The following is a 15,858-nucleotide window of genomic DNA, read 5'->3' as shown; positions in this document are numbered from 1 at the left end:
TATACCAGTTTTGAAATTTTACAAGTTCAGTTTCAACTTAGCAATACCGGTATTTAGAAATTTCGGTTTCTATTTAGCTTTTGAATACCGGTTTCTAAATTTTTCAGTTTCAATTTAGCAATACCGGTATTAAGAAATTCCGGTTTCGGTTTCGGTTTTGTATACCGGTTTTCAATTTTCTTTTGCGAATAATGAAATGGTTATCAACATTTTAACTATGATCTCAATTTGATTACGAGTATTAATTTTGCGTTTTAATGGAATTTACGTATTTAAAAACACGTAAATTAAAAAAACAAATAACGATTTCCAATCTTTTCAAATGTCGGTTTTGAATTTAATACCTGTTTCCAATGTTTTATGGTTTTGATTTTTAATTTAATACCGGTTTCCAATTTTTACGGTTTCGATCTTGAATTTAATACCAGTATCCAATTTTGTTCGGTATCGTTTTAGATTACGGTTTCGGTTTCGTTTTCAAAAAGGTTTATACCGGTTTCTGAAATCAGGTTTGAAAACGGTTTCAAGCCCTGAAAAAATCAAGGCGGCCATGTTAAAATATTATTCGCCAGCCGACGAGGTGGCGTAAGATAACGCTCTGGCTTTATCTACATATTATATCACTCACAAGACACATTTAACGATAATAATAACAATAATAAAACAATACAAAATAGTGATAGGAGAGTGTGTGTATGTGACCAGCTGTTTCCCCGTGATATATTTACTTTGCATTAGGTATATTTTTATTATATTGTTATCTTGCGGCGGCAACATGCATAATATATTATATTGAATTCATCATACATGTTGTTGGTGTGAATAATTTTAAAATACATACAGTAAATTTTTTGGTTCTTTAAAAAAAAATTGTTGGTCACTCATCAATTATTACATTTCAGTATTGGTCTAAATTACGTATTTTTAATTTGTAGTTGATTTCATGACCTTTTAGTTGAGCAATACTATGAATAACTATTTTATAATTCATCACTACAGTTTTTATTTTATTTCAGCCACAAAAGGTACGTAATTATATGCTATTAAAATATCGGTATAAATTAATAATCTGCCGAACAAATGGACTTACCACGTTGCATAATTCATAATTAAATTTAATTGAGCCGATATAAATTCTTTCATGATCAGGTGTGAAGATTAACATTATGCTCTTTGTTAGTAGTAAATTATCATTAGTGTGGGTAGGAGGTATACTCTCCACCGATCACTGACTTCATACATAGTATGGACTCGCATATATGTTATTTAATTTATATTTAATTTTGAATATTGAATTTATTACAAAATATTAAAAAAATATGGAAAATAATATGCTCGAAAAGACTTAACATATCTTTATTAAATCAGAAATCTTTACATTTTCAAGATGAGTCACTAGAAACACCTTAATTCTTATCAGTTGCGAAGGTCGATCTGATGAAAAATGTATAGGGTTTGCAGTGGCATTCAGTTTATTGCACAATAATCACTACTAGCTAGGCTGTGTGCCCACACGCGTCCAACGTTGTATTTGCATGTCCGATAACGACTAAACTGTTATATTTAGCAGTTGGTTGCCATCAAAAATAATTTATTTATGTTTTAAATGTCTTTGAACGCATTAATGATAAATTATAGTATGGATAGGTCAGAGAGGTGTTATTGTGTTGGATAGTGAAATTATAATATAATCACTGCCTAAGTATTTTCTGTTTTACTTTAATTACTGCAGTAAAAAAAAATAACCATAAATTGAATTTAAAAAAATAGATCAATATATACGCAAACAACCTACTCCCGTATACCATTATAGATCATTGTGAAATTCTTTTTCAATGATATATTTTGTATATACAAGGACAATAATTATTAGGTATTCCCTATTAATAATTCTTAGACTGTGAATCGTGAGGTTTAATATTATTTATTAAATATTATTTTTATTGTATTATTTTTAGATTTTAGACGTACGTGCATATTTTATTTATTAATTTGTTTTTAATTTGTTTTATTTTATAAATAAATTAACGTGATTTTATAACTCACGTAATGATGATAATTATCCTATTATTTATACGTACTCACTGAGTACTATTAAGGATTTGGCTATGAATCCATTTAGTTGAAATACCTTATTTAGATACAACTTTTATAAAAAGTATCTGGGTCTTTAAATTATAACAAATCTAACATTTTAAAATGTATAACTAATCAATATTTCATCATATATATTCAATCGATTTCAAATTGGATTATTTAATTAAACATTTGATCAGTGTTTGTATATTTTTATTCTTCTGTTTCTGATATTTTACGGTAGATCCATATTAAATATCTCATTAATTACAAATTATTATTACTATCATTATTTTTTTTTTTTTTTTAGAAAAAGTTGCGGCCAGTACGTATTCATTAAATTTAATTTTGTGTCTATTTATAATCATTGAGTTGCATTGCATAGAGTATTAGAGTTACATGCATTTTTCACCACACAAATTGTCTAATATATATTATGAATTCTACGTAAAATGGAAAAAATATGCCATTTCACAAAAATACGCGCTCTCATTTAAGTTTCAACCCTCATATATATATACATAATATATAACAACTTTATTAAGCGGACTACCCATTACGTGGGTTGCCAAAATTCACTGTATACATACTACATAGTCAATATTGATATACATAGGAATGTTCTGAGATTATAAAATTATAGTTGGTAAATATATAAATATAATTACAGTAACTTAAAAGATAAAATATCTACTAGATAGAATTTATGATGGTTTCAAAAAAAATAAAGATTTAATATAAAATAGAAAAATTTATAAAAAATAAAAAAACTCCGTTTATTGCATTATATCATATATGTGTTAGAGATATGTAGTCGTACAAGTATAAGTGATAGTTTATGATATTGAGTGTATCATTCAGAATAGACAAACATATTTTTACTAGATTGGAGATGTTTAATCCATGGGTCCTGAAAAAATTTCTGAGAAAACAACATACGGTTCCTTGGGCATCGAACCATAAACCTACGACAACCCAGTTGCTAATGCTTTATTGGTTCTTTAGTTTAAGGACGCGTGGTTGGTAGATTGCCCTCTTTTCTTCGTCCACTGTCAATGTCCTGCGGGGGGGGTTTTTGTTTCCCAACGAATAGTTGGGTAAAAGATGAGCCCATGTTTTTTTATCCTGTCTAATTCTATAATATCTGCGCGGTGGTTTTGGGTGATACCGTTAGTCGTTGTTTGACAGTGAACTTCCTCGTATACTTCTAAGTTTTTAACCCGGAATAGGTCGGCTATTTCTGAACGAACGCGATGGTGAGCCACGTTTCGCAGTAACTCAGTCTTTGGATAGGCATCTCGAATGTATGGTAGTGATTCATCAATTATATTCTCATTGCATACTTCGTACACTACTTAGACATTGTCTTAACAATTTTAACTTTTTGTCTGAGTATATATTTAATTATTGAGGTATCTATCTATTTTATAACACCAACGAAGACGGACGGATGTATAATATATTAATATGGTTTGACTGATAACATCGCCATCGTCAATGATTCGATAGCGATGGATGTACTGTTTTTACAATTATGTGTTTTTGTTTTTTTGTACATCAGCACTATAAGGGCTCCGATTCTCGACATCAGCATCTTTTATGATAAAAAATTTAATCTGGTTGGTGCATTTGAAAGGTCGCAATTGAAAATTTCAAGTAGTTTTTGAAAGCGTCGGGAAAAACAAAAAAAAAATAAGGAATAATGAGAGTTCTTAGAGCAAATCCAATTTTCGACAAAATCTATTTTTTGATGTAATTTAAACACTTATAATTGTAGACCATTGAAATTTTCACCAAATATGTATATGAGAAATTTCCTTGTCTATGAGTTTTCATTCTATAAAGCTGAAGAGTTTCTTTGTTTGAACTACTGAACTATAAATACATGGAATTCGTATTATGTATAATTCTCATTATTCGCACTGAACGTATCAGTGAATGTTGCGATTGTGTGAGTGCAGCTGTGACTAATAATTCACAAACACGACGACTGTTGGATACACAGTATGACACATTAGTTTCTGCCAAATGTCATACACACTATAACATCTGGATCCAACGTGGCCAGCACGAGGTTATGTCAGCTCAAATCACACTACTCTACAAATGGAATAATATTACTAATAATCAACTTAATATTATTGACGATACCATCTGCAGAGTCCACAACATAACATATTATAATACTGAGCTGGATGAATGGTGAACAAATTTAGTTTCGACGACAACGTGAATTCACTATATAACTAAAACATAAACTTACAGTAAAAATGGACGTCTGCCGTGTACCGACGAAAAACAATATGTGTGAAGTAACCACAAACACGATAAATAAAAATGAAATGACAACAATAATTATTTCATATACTGTTATTGGTGCCACCGTTGCACTTCAAAATATCACTTTTAACAAAAATACGGTGACACTGACGACATGATTTGCACAATTTACAGAAAATACAGAGCAATAATATTAAATTCAGAATACATAAAAAACAACAATTTAAAAGACACCAGCTATCACCAATTTATAACGGCGATACCAGTAGTTATAAGGACGACGCACAGCTGTGTAGATAACAGTGCCAAGCGTACCATAACCTATGCCGTGTTACCGCTATCACATCAAACATTTTTTTTTTTTTTTTTTATTTAAATAAACAAATATACAGTTTTACATTAATTGTACATTTGAATTATCTATCTTCAGTAAGCTAGGCTTGTGGCGAAGATAGAGAGTTATAAATTGATACATATCATGCTCAAAAACTAAAAAAAGGAAAAACTAAAACACTATTATTGCGTAATTATACAATACAAAAAGAGATAAATAAAATATAATACAATAAGGTTAATCTAAGTTTCATTTAGAGATGCATGTAGCCAATCATTAATTAATTTTTTAGCGTTATGATATTTGTAATTAATATTAACATTCTTCTTTATAGAGAAAGGCATAGAATTGTAATATATAGGACCTAGATAATCAAAAAATTTTTGACCAACTGATTTTTTACAAAGAGATGTTTTAGCATCAAAAGATCGAAAAGCTCTTTTGTTACTAATTTCATTTTTCTCTACCCATTGATCTAAGTGTTTGATCACCCACATAATAGCCATTTTTTTGAAAACAAAGTTAACTGGTAATACATTGAACTCTTTAAAATTAAGACCAGTTGAACCAACATAGTTTGTTTTTTGTAAACATACACGCACTATCTGTCGTTGATGAAGCAGTAAAGGTTTTAGAGCGTTATCCGAGAGCCCTCCCCAGATTAACAATCCATACTGAAATATTGCTTGATATAGAGCTAAGTATACAATTCGCATGACATGAACGGATATAATTTTACGTAGCTTATAAAAACTGTAATTTAAACTTCGTAGACGCATAACTATGTTATTCACATGAAGATTCCATCTAAGGTGATTGTCAAACGTTAAACCTAGATATCGGGTACTAGATACTCTAAATATTTTTTGACAGACTGTGCCATTACACAAAGTTCCATTATCACAGAAATGTAACGTAAGTTCATCAAAATTATCTTTAAAATCATTTATCGAAAAGTTCATAAACATAGTTTTTTTGAAATTGATAGATAGACTCCTAAGTTTTAAAAATTCCACAACAATTTTGGATTCTCGAGTTGCTTTGGTACTAACATCGCTCCAAGAGTCTCCACAATAGAGTAAGCAGGTGTCATCTGCATATGTAACTATTCTTCCATCAATGTCCAAATTACACATATGATTTATGTACAAAATAAATAAGAGTGGACCTAAGACACTTCCTTGAGGAACACCGCAGTTTATAAATAGATCATCACCTGTAATACCATTAATACGAACAGTTTGCTTTCTGTTTTCCAAGTAGCTTGTGAACCAAATTAAGCTTGTTACAGTGATACCAAAATTAGGTAAAATATTTATTAATTTTTTATGATTAACAGTATCAAAGGCTTTGGACAAATCAAGAAAAATCGCGATTACTTTCTTACTGTTGTCTAGAGCGTTTTTTATAAAGTGTGTTGCACTATATAAAGCATTCTCCGTTCCCAAACCGGGTCTAAAACCAAACTGCTGTTTCGAAAGGAGTTCATGTTTTTCTAAAAATGTTATGAGCCTGTTTTTAACGATTTTCTCTAGAATTTTCGAAAAATTGCTAAGCATGGAAATTGGTCTATAATTGTTTATGCACGTTTTATCCCCATTTTTATATATTGGTTTAATTATAGCTAATTTAAGTTTCTCGGGAAAAATACCATTTTTAATACTTAAGTTATATATATATGTCAGAGGGCTTATAATACTGTCTATTACAAGTTTTAAAATCTTTACCGAGATACCATCAAAACCCACAGCAGTATCATCTTTAAGTTTATTTCTCATTACTCGAACATCAGATTCTTTAATGTTTTCATTAAATGTACTGTTAAATGATATAGGAGTAATGTTCTCCTCGAACTTAAATGTTGACTCCTCAATATTACAGGCTAGATTGTTGCCAATATTTATAAAGAAATTGTTAAATGTATTTGCAATATTTAGAGGCTCATTTTTGACATCAAGAGTGTAATCATCTATTTTAATAACTTTAACATCATCATTCTTATTATTATTCTTATTTAATATCTCATTAATTACCTTCCAAGTTAGTTTTGGACTAAACGAGAACTTCTGAAATTTGTTTTTATAATAATTTATCTTTGCAGCTCGTATAATAGATGTTAATTTATTTTTGTATTTATTATAATATATAGCAAGTCTAACATTATTTGGATATTTTCTAACTTTTAAAGATAATTTTTGTTTAAAGTGCACCGAGCAAAGAAGACCAGCTGTCATCCATTCTCTAATCCTATTATTTTTAGAGTTGAAAACTTTTTTTGTTGTTGACATTTTGACAAAAGTATTAATTTTGTCTAGGAAAATATCCATACAACTATTAACATCATTGCAGTTAAAAATATCCGCCCAACATTCATTTTTAAATAACTTTTCCAGATCATTATAGTTGATTGTCTTAACATTGCAATTAAAGACACTCTTTTCTTTACTAATTTCAATTGCCAAAACCGTGGAGAAGTGATCGGTAATATTTGTCTGAATAACACCTGCTTCTATTTTGGAGTTCAATGCATTTCCCGATTTAATAAAAATATGATCCAAGCATGAGTGTCTTTGGCCAATTGGGGTTCTAGTATAAACATTAATTAGTGACCTAAAACCTTTTTCAGATATAGTATCAAGGTATTCATTTTCATCACAATCAGAGCCAATAATATTTAGATTGATATCACCAATTATTATAACATGTCCATTTATACACTCATCTTTAGACAGAATACTATTAATAATGGTCAAAAATTTGTTCTTATCACCAGAGGGAGATCTATATATACAATAAACCCTAAAAAATACATTACATAACTTAAACGCGACTTTCATAATATTAGCCTCTATGTATTCGTATTCAAAAATATCAGTACATAAATGAGTTTTAACAAAGATTATAACACCATAATTCTGGTTTCTTTTAAGTTTAGAAAAGTACATATTATACCCTTGTATAGAATAATTACAAAAATTAACATCATGCCAGGTTTCAGTTAAAATAATTAAATCTAAGTTTTTACTATGTATATCATTTTCCAAAAATAACAAAAATTCATCAAAATTATGCCTTACACTTCTAATATTGCAGTTTAGTACATTTAGAGTTGTATTATGAAATAGATTGAATTTACATATGAATTCAGATATAGAATTAAAATATTGCGTTTTATAATCTAGAAAACGATTTAATAAATTAGAATTAAACATTAGCATAACTAAAAGAAAAAAAAGAAAATATATTAATATATATGATTTAGGAACTATAAATTATTATTATTATTATTATATATTATAATTTAATTGTTGACAAGTCAGTCTCGTCGTATATAATAGTGGCTTTCGAGGTTTCACTTTTTTTGATAAAAATTTTACAGTCATTATACCAGACAAACTTAAAGTTATTTTCTTTAGCAAACATTCTACATTTAAAAAATAGATTACTATTATATTGTGTAAGATAATTATTAACAAAAATACCTCCATTTCCCCAGCTTTCATTAATACTACATGCCTTTACTTTTTTCTTTTTTGCGGACTCCATGAGGGTTTTTTTCTGATGCGTTGATGAGAGTTCAGCTATGATCTTCATCGGTTTATTAGGTATTTTTGATCTTATACTGAAAGCCTTGATTACTGTCACTGGTTGACCCATTACAGCTGCAATATTTTCAACTACTTTTTCGCAGTTTTCATTTTTCAAATCTGGTACACCAATTATCTCAACATGATTTAAGATTGATTTCTGTTCAAGTAGATTTAGTCGCTTGGATAGTTTGTAGATATCAGAGTTCAACTTAATATTATTTTCCTTTAACACATTATTCTCTTCTTTAAGTTCTTTAATTTTATGTAGCACTTCATTCAGCTGCTTACTAAAATCATCAAATTTAGCACTCATAAATTTAACAGAATTAGTCAAATCTGACAGAGTCTCGTTTGATCCAACAAAAACGTCTTCATTTTTAGATTTAGTATTGCTAGTAAGACCCACATTAACTTTACATTTTGCGCATGAAAATTTTAGTTTGGCTTCATGTGTTAATTTCCTAAATGCCGTTTCTCTAAAACTAGCACATGAGAAGTGTAAGTAGTCTTTACAGTTTTTACATTTAATTTCATCACCGTCGTAGATTTCATCATTACACACTAAACATAGCATTGTAATAACGAAATGTCGATAACGAAATGTCGATAAACTCGTACTAATATTACAGACTTAAACACGTTAATTAAATATAATGCGTAAAAACACAGATAAGAGAACGACGAAGACGCAAAAACGACCGTACAGGCCAACGAACAATCGATAACTGATTTTACAATACTAGTTTCAGTGACAGGACATTCAAACTTCGGCTGGTGCCAACAATTATTACTTTCTTCTGTGCTTCAGCAGTAATTATTATTACCAACCTATTATTGTTTTATTGTGTTGTGACTCTGAACGCTGAACCTATAATTGTCTCTTTGTGAGATCAGTCGAAATAAATGAGATTAAACCACACAAAGTTGTGAGTAGCCTTATTAGACACCAGTGTATCTATACATATATAGAGATACCTAAAACCTAAGTCTACTCTTAAGCCCCCTATGTTGTTGTGAGCTCTTTGGTCATTGCACCAGATCGATTCGACTACAGAAAACCCCCTCCCTCATAATTAACTTTTTTATTTTCCTTTTCCCATGTGTCACCTCCCGTTCTGGTCACATTGGTCGTCGTGCGCATTAGATTACCTTCCCGCACAATTTTTAGACGTGTAATTTTATGGTGTTAATTTAATTAATTAGGTGCCATCAATGTTTATGGTTCTCGGACATATTCGAGTGGTCCTTCGGGGTACATTGGTCCAGTTCCACCTGGACGCTGTAACACTCATATATATATAATGGGAGCCGCCATATGCATTCCTTTAATGCAAAGTTAGTTATTTTCATACTAGTTCAAAACCGCTGATGATACACAGGCTCTATTTTTTTTAGTATTAAGAATCTAAATCTCAAATTTTGATAAAATTAATAAAAATCCTGAAAATTTTCAAATTAATTTTCAGTTAGAAATTCATTTAAGTTTTTATTTATATAGCTAGATAACATTTAAAAATTTTAATATAAAGTTCCCTCCAGATTTTTTTACCTTTAACAAGAAAAACAATTTAATGGAAAATTACGCTATTGAGATATTTTACCTACATTTTTAAACATTTTTTTTAATTATGAAATTTGATTGTTTATACAAGTATGTTAGGATGACACAATGCTCAATGCCTCCATGTTAATACTTTTGGAAAAATAACTAAATCAAGTAGTGTTTTAAGCTGTATCTGAAGAACAAAATAATATGGCAATTAATTTATGTATATTAATAGACTACCTACTGTTAATTTAGATATTTATGAATACATTTTTTTTTTTAAATTTATGTTAAAGCCTCGATAAACAGGACCATTAACTTGTGTTCCATACTTTAATAGCTTAAGAGGACACCACACCCACATCTGTCTTACAACGCGTAACATACCCAATTTACGCTCAGCAGTTCACGTTTAATATCGTTAGCATAAATTAGAGTGAATCGACCTATTATGAAACTTGATGGTAAGAACATTTTCTGTGTTTTGTTGGAAGTATTTTTACGATTATTCAGTTTTTAAATGAGTTATGCGTGAATAATAATTAAAAATTTGCTATGTTACGCGTTTGTAAGACGGAGACAATACATACGGGTGTGGAGTCCTCTTAAATTAAATTGTACAATTTAATATCTTTAAAAAAAAAATAAAACATTTTTAATGGAATGTTCATTGATGCGCAGTGCTTCATGGAGTTTGTAAAATGGTATCCTCCCTTGTGTGTGTCTCTATAATATATTCAGTGACAGTATGTTTGATTGAAGTTGGATAGCCGAATATGTTCTTGGTGGCTCTTTTTTCATAGGATGAGCTTGTGTGTAATTTGTATGACCTATATCCTATTCTGAGGTGATTTAATACTCTTATAAATATTATAATCATTTACGTTTGACAAAAACTATTGTTGCTTAAATATTGCCGTTTTCCATAATTTTACATTATTACTTTTATCCACCCAAGTACCAACTAGACTCGATTTGCTGCTAGAATCTGCACTCAAAGTTGAATATTGAAATAAATGTAGTGGCGCTAAAGGTCACAACAAAATAGCTTAATTTAACACCCAATACATTCATCGCTAATAATGTATTAAATATTGGAGTAGCTATATATGGGTGTATGCAGAGAATAAGCACTAATCAAATTCCTTAAATAGTTAGGTACCTTAAAATATTTTTAAAATAAAATTTTGTTTTAAGTTTGTTGTTGCAATATAGAAACTTAATAATTATTTTTCATATTTTTTAGATTCTGAGCGGAGCGATAAATGTATTGATTTTACAATGACGTGTGTTTATTTTTAATTTTTTAATTTTTAATTTTTGCGTCTGTCATCACGGTTTGGGGCAGTAAAACTGTTTCAATTTTTTTTTATCAATATTGATTGGAAAGTCGAAAGTGAATTTAGTTGGTGCATTCAAGAGGTCAAATTTTAAAATTCTCGATAGTTTTCAAAATCGCTGGACAAAACAGCATAAAAATTATAAAAATTAATGCAAAACGGGAATTTGTACACAAAATTAGTTTTCGACAAAATCGATTTTGGTTTTTGGTGTAACTATAAAACAAATTAACGTATATACATGAAATTTTCATTAACTGCTTATATTCGCGTTCTCTATACACGATGAAATTTTCAAAATGTTTTGATTTGTTTTCAACTGTTTAGGAACATTTTAAGTTTCCAAATGTATTAGTCTTTTTTTCTATGAATGTCAATAAAATTTTATTTGTTGGGTAATAAAGCTTGAAAATTAAAATACAAGGCTCTTAAAATATTGTTACAATGATATTTGAAAAATATTAAAAATCTTTAGTCATAATTTTTTTTTTATAAGCATTTAAAGTTTAAATTTTGACAAAATTTATCAAATTTAAAATGTAATAATTATTTTTTGTTAAAAATTTATAAGATGTTCAACTTTTATAGCTAAGGATTGAAAACTTAAAAAATCTTCTACGTTAATAGGTTATAATATATAAATTACTTTATGCAAAATAATATCATCAAATATATTTAGTAATATCATAGGCTGACTGACCGTCTTCGCTCAGAATCGTTTTTCTTTTACAATGCTATTATATCATTGAATTCAAAATTAACACCCACTGTGTGACCCACTTGTAACCTACTGTACAGAAGAGCAACATCCACCTGCCCACCTTTTTTTTAATTTGTGTCAGTATAAACGATAAGTAGTCGAAATAAAGCGTCGATTTTGAACTTCAGTATCTTGTTCGATTTGAAAGTGAATCTAGTTGGTGATTGGGAAGGTCAAAATTCCCAGTAATTAAAAAAAAAATTAAGGTAAAACGGGAACTTGTACCTAAAATTGGGTATTGACATTTGAAGAATATTAAAATCCTTAGAAAAAATCATGAACATTAGCAAATTATTTTGTGTGGAGATTTAAAAAAAGTTTTCTTTTTAAATCTAAGATTTGGAAATGTAATACAAATTCCTTTTAAGTTTGTCTAATTTTAAAAGAAAAATAATCTCTACCGGAAACTTAAATTACATTTATATGAGCGTTTGAAGTTCATATTTTTACGAGATTGGAGATTCACTCAATTTCTCGTGTAGCGATTTTCTTATTTTGTTGTATATCTAAAACGAATAACCGAAGACACTTGAGATTTATATCATATGTTTACTTTATCAATTCCTATACCTACTTAATACAATTTTCAAAATATATTGACTTGTTTTGAGTTGTTTACGGGCAGTGTCACAAATTTTATTTGTTGGGCCAAAAAGCATCGAAATTTAATACAAGATTTCTGATATATTTCTCAAACAGTTTGAAAAATATTAAAAATACATAGGCTCAATTTTTTTTTCTATAAGTATTTAAAGTTCCAATTTTGACAACATTTATCAAATTTAAAATTTAAATATGATTTTGTAGTTAAAAATGTATAAAATGTTCAACTTTTATAGCTAAGAATTAACGAATAAAAACTTACAACAAAGTCCCGCGTAGGTTATTCCGTAACCAAAAAAATCTAAAAAATATAAATTGCAGCTTTTTTTTTTAGTAATTTTTTGTTCAAATTTTGAGGGAATTACTTATTAAATCACCAAGAATAAAAATGTTTGTTATTTTATTTTAATTTTATAATATTAATTCAACTTACCGGCTACCGTATTAATAAGTAATAAGTAATAACAATATAAATACAATATAATATATCCACATTGACAAACCATCACCGCTCAGAATCGTTCTTCGTATCCAATGATATTATATCATTGAATTCAAATTTGTTACCATCCATCAAACAGTGACCCACTTGTAACCTACTGTACAGCAGACCGACATCTACTTACCCACCTTTTTTATTATAATTTTATCGATGCGTGATTACTAAAAAGCAGAGTTGTGCATAGATAACTTTGAAATTCTCAGATACCTAACATATATGGCGTTGACAATTTATATATATAAGATAACAGATAATTGAATAAAAAATGTTATATGGATAATGCACAACACTGCTGTTGTGAACCCCTGCACGCGCCGCACGGTTATGCACACTCATCATATCGGGTATGAGCGGCCGTGTGGGTTCACACGATCGTCAGTCTGTATTACGTAGAGCTACGAGATTGTCTTTATTTTGATTATTATAACGTGTACAATAAAAACCAGTAGTTAGAACCAACAGTCGAGTGTAAATTTATTTAAGGGAAACCTAACCAACGTTGTAATAAACGTCTCAGTTCGAAAGTACTAGTTGGCTAAACCCAGACAAACGGCAAACCGCGAACTCTGTAAGCACGGATTCAACTGGGCTTACAACACTGCTAAAAAGTATACGTACATAGTACATATTTTGTAATATATAAGTCCTGTACATAAAATTCAAACAAATGTTGAAATTCAATCAAAATTGTATATCTGACGATCAATTTGTTGAATTTATTGATTATTTAACATTTTAGGCAACAGTGTTATTTATTTACACGATATAAGTATACTGAAAAACAATAGGAAATTTACTCAAAGTGATTTATTTTTACAGATGTGGCGAATAATTACATATCATTTATCAATAAAAGTATGTGTGTATTATAGTGTATATTAAAATTTGAATCTAAATAATATTATAATATAGTAACTATGTTACGATACTTAATCTAATATACACACTCAACAAATCTAATACTAATTTATGTTGCAGCAAATGCCACAGTTACTGTTGAAGCATTCTGTGACAAAAATATTAAGGAAACGCATTACGGCCCATTTCTTAAGACAATTTTTGAAGCTAAACAATAATTGATTTTAAAAATTTTGTTTAATCATTATAAGATAAAAATAAATTAAATTGTATAACACAATATTATATCATATTATTATGTATACCTATTAGCTTGATTATAATAATAAATATATTATACAATTAAAGTAACTTATACTAAATTAAACACGATGTTTTCGCCGAATATAATACAATATATTATACCTTATATTAATAATGGTAGGTACTTGCCTACTATAAAGTACTTATATTATAGGTATCATACAAGGAGATTTTTTATGCCTGTTTACACCGATTCTTTCCTTTAAATAGTACATGTTATATTCAAATTCTGATTTTAAGAGTTATTAAGTATACCTAAAGATTTTATTTTAACATTTCTAATATTTTTTGTACTATACCTACTTAAGGATTGTTAGGTGGTGATTTAAACATCTATTTTTCAAACGAGACCTCCTTATTATTTTTACTGCAAATAATTTATATGGTCCCATGGGCGTCTATAGGTAAAATTTTAAAGGGGGGGGGGGGGGGTCAAAATAAAAAAAAATTCGATTGTAAGATGATAAAGCTTTAATGTTATTTTTCACATATAAATGTATACATGCATTCTATATTAGATTCTGAACGGAATAATTGCCATATGAATAAATAAATAAATAAATAATAATTTTAATAAGTATGTAAAAAAATAGAAATTAAATAATATAATTAAGTATATTATTCGGTATCAGTAATTAAGAACTGCAAATTTCTTCGTTTTATTCCAAACATATAATGACATCCTGAATGAAAGTATCCTTGTTTGCGTTAACTCTTTCACGATGAAGGCTCATCATACACAACCCATTTGAACGATCTTCTTTTGTAGTAGAGCGAAGCCACGTTTTTACTCGTTTTAATGTACTGAACGATCTATCTATTGTGCACGTTGTCGGAGGCAGTGATATACAAATATTAAGTAATTGAAAAATTGCAGGATAATATTCGTAATGAGCCAATAAATCAACAAACGAAATTTCATCACACTGGGAGTCAATCAAATTTTTATCAATCCAATACTGATACCAAATATTAGATTCCTCTATCATATTTTAAATTTCATAATGATCACTTATCAGCTTAATTTTTTTTTTGAAATCATGAATGGTGTACTTTTTAATATTTGTAGGATGCAGTAGACTTATTGAGAATGCTATTATATTTGTACTTGAAAATCGTCGTGAAAGAGATGATATTAGTGAATCTAAGTACGGAATAAAAATAGAAAGTCTGTAATCGTGTTCAGCAGAATCGGTCTCGTAATTTAATCAATTTGTTTGTTTGGATGTAATACGTGGAATTTTAATTTCTGCGCCAATTTTTTCTCCAATAATACGGAGTTATTAAAAATATCATTAAAAATGATGTCTGATTGTTCTCTATTATAATTAAATATAATTAAATATAATTAATAAATCTTGAATATTATTTTGGACCGAGTATAAATCAATAGATTTTGCCTGTAGTTTATTTGTAACTGGTTCTAATTGAGCTAAGTATTTGGATATAATATTTAAAGATATAATAAATTGTGATGTTGATGTCGCACATGATAATTTGTGTGCTTTTGTGAGAGTAGTGGTGTTAACTTTAAAATCTGAGTCATTATTATGAGATAGTTTTTCTAAAACTAACTTAATATTAATAAAGTTTTCAGCAAAAATGCGAATAGATTTATATTTTGCTGACTATCGAGTATCACACAAAAGTGGTATATTTTTAATCA

General features: G+C 28.7%; 1 protein-coding gene and 1 long non-coding RNA gene across 2 annotated transcripts in view; one reads left to right on the top strand and one right to left on the bottom strand.

Annotated features, from left to right (window-relative positions):
• LOC132939141 (uncharacterized) overlaps positions 1–15,858 on the bottom strand; it is a 251,436-nt gene that overhangs the window by 219,946 nt on the left and 15,632 nt on the right. The gene's annotated exons all lie outside the window — the stretch shown is intronic.
• LOC132939474 (uncharacterized) lies at positions 1,980–14,263 on the top strand. The gene is made up of 3 exons (XR_009663987.1): positions 1,980–2,401; positions 13,851–13,886; positions 14,010–14,263. It is a non-coding gene; the product is annotated as an uncharacterized LOC132939474 (long non-coding RNA).

Source organism: Metopolophium dirhodum, chromosome 2 (genome assembly GCF_019925205.1).
Source record: "Metopolophium dirhodum isolate CAU chromosome 2, ASM1992520v1, whole genome shotgun sequence".
Classification (NCBI taxonomy): Eukaryota; Metazoa; Arthropoda; class Insecta; order Hemiptera; family Aphididae; genus Metopolophium; species Metopolophium dirhodum.
Note: the sequence above shows the minus strand (reverse complement) of the source record. Positions and strands in the feature narration are given on the sequence as shown.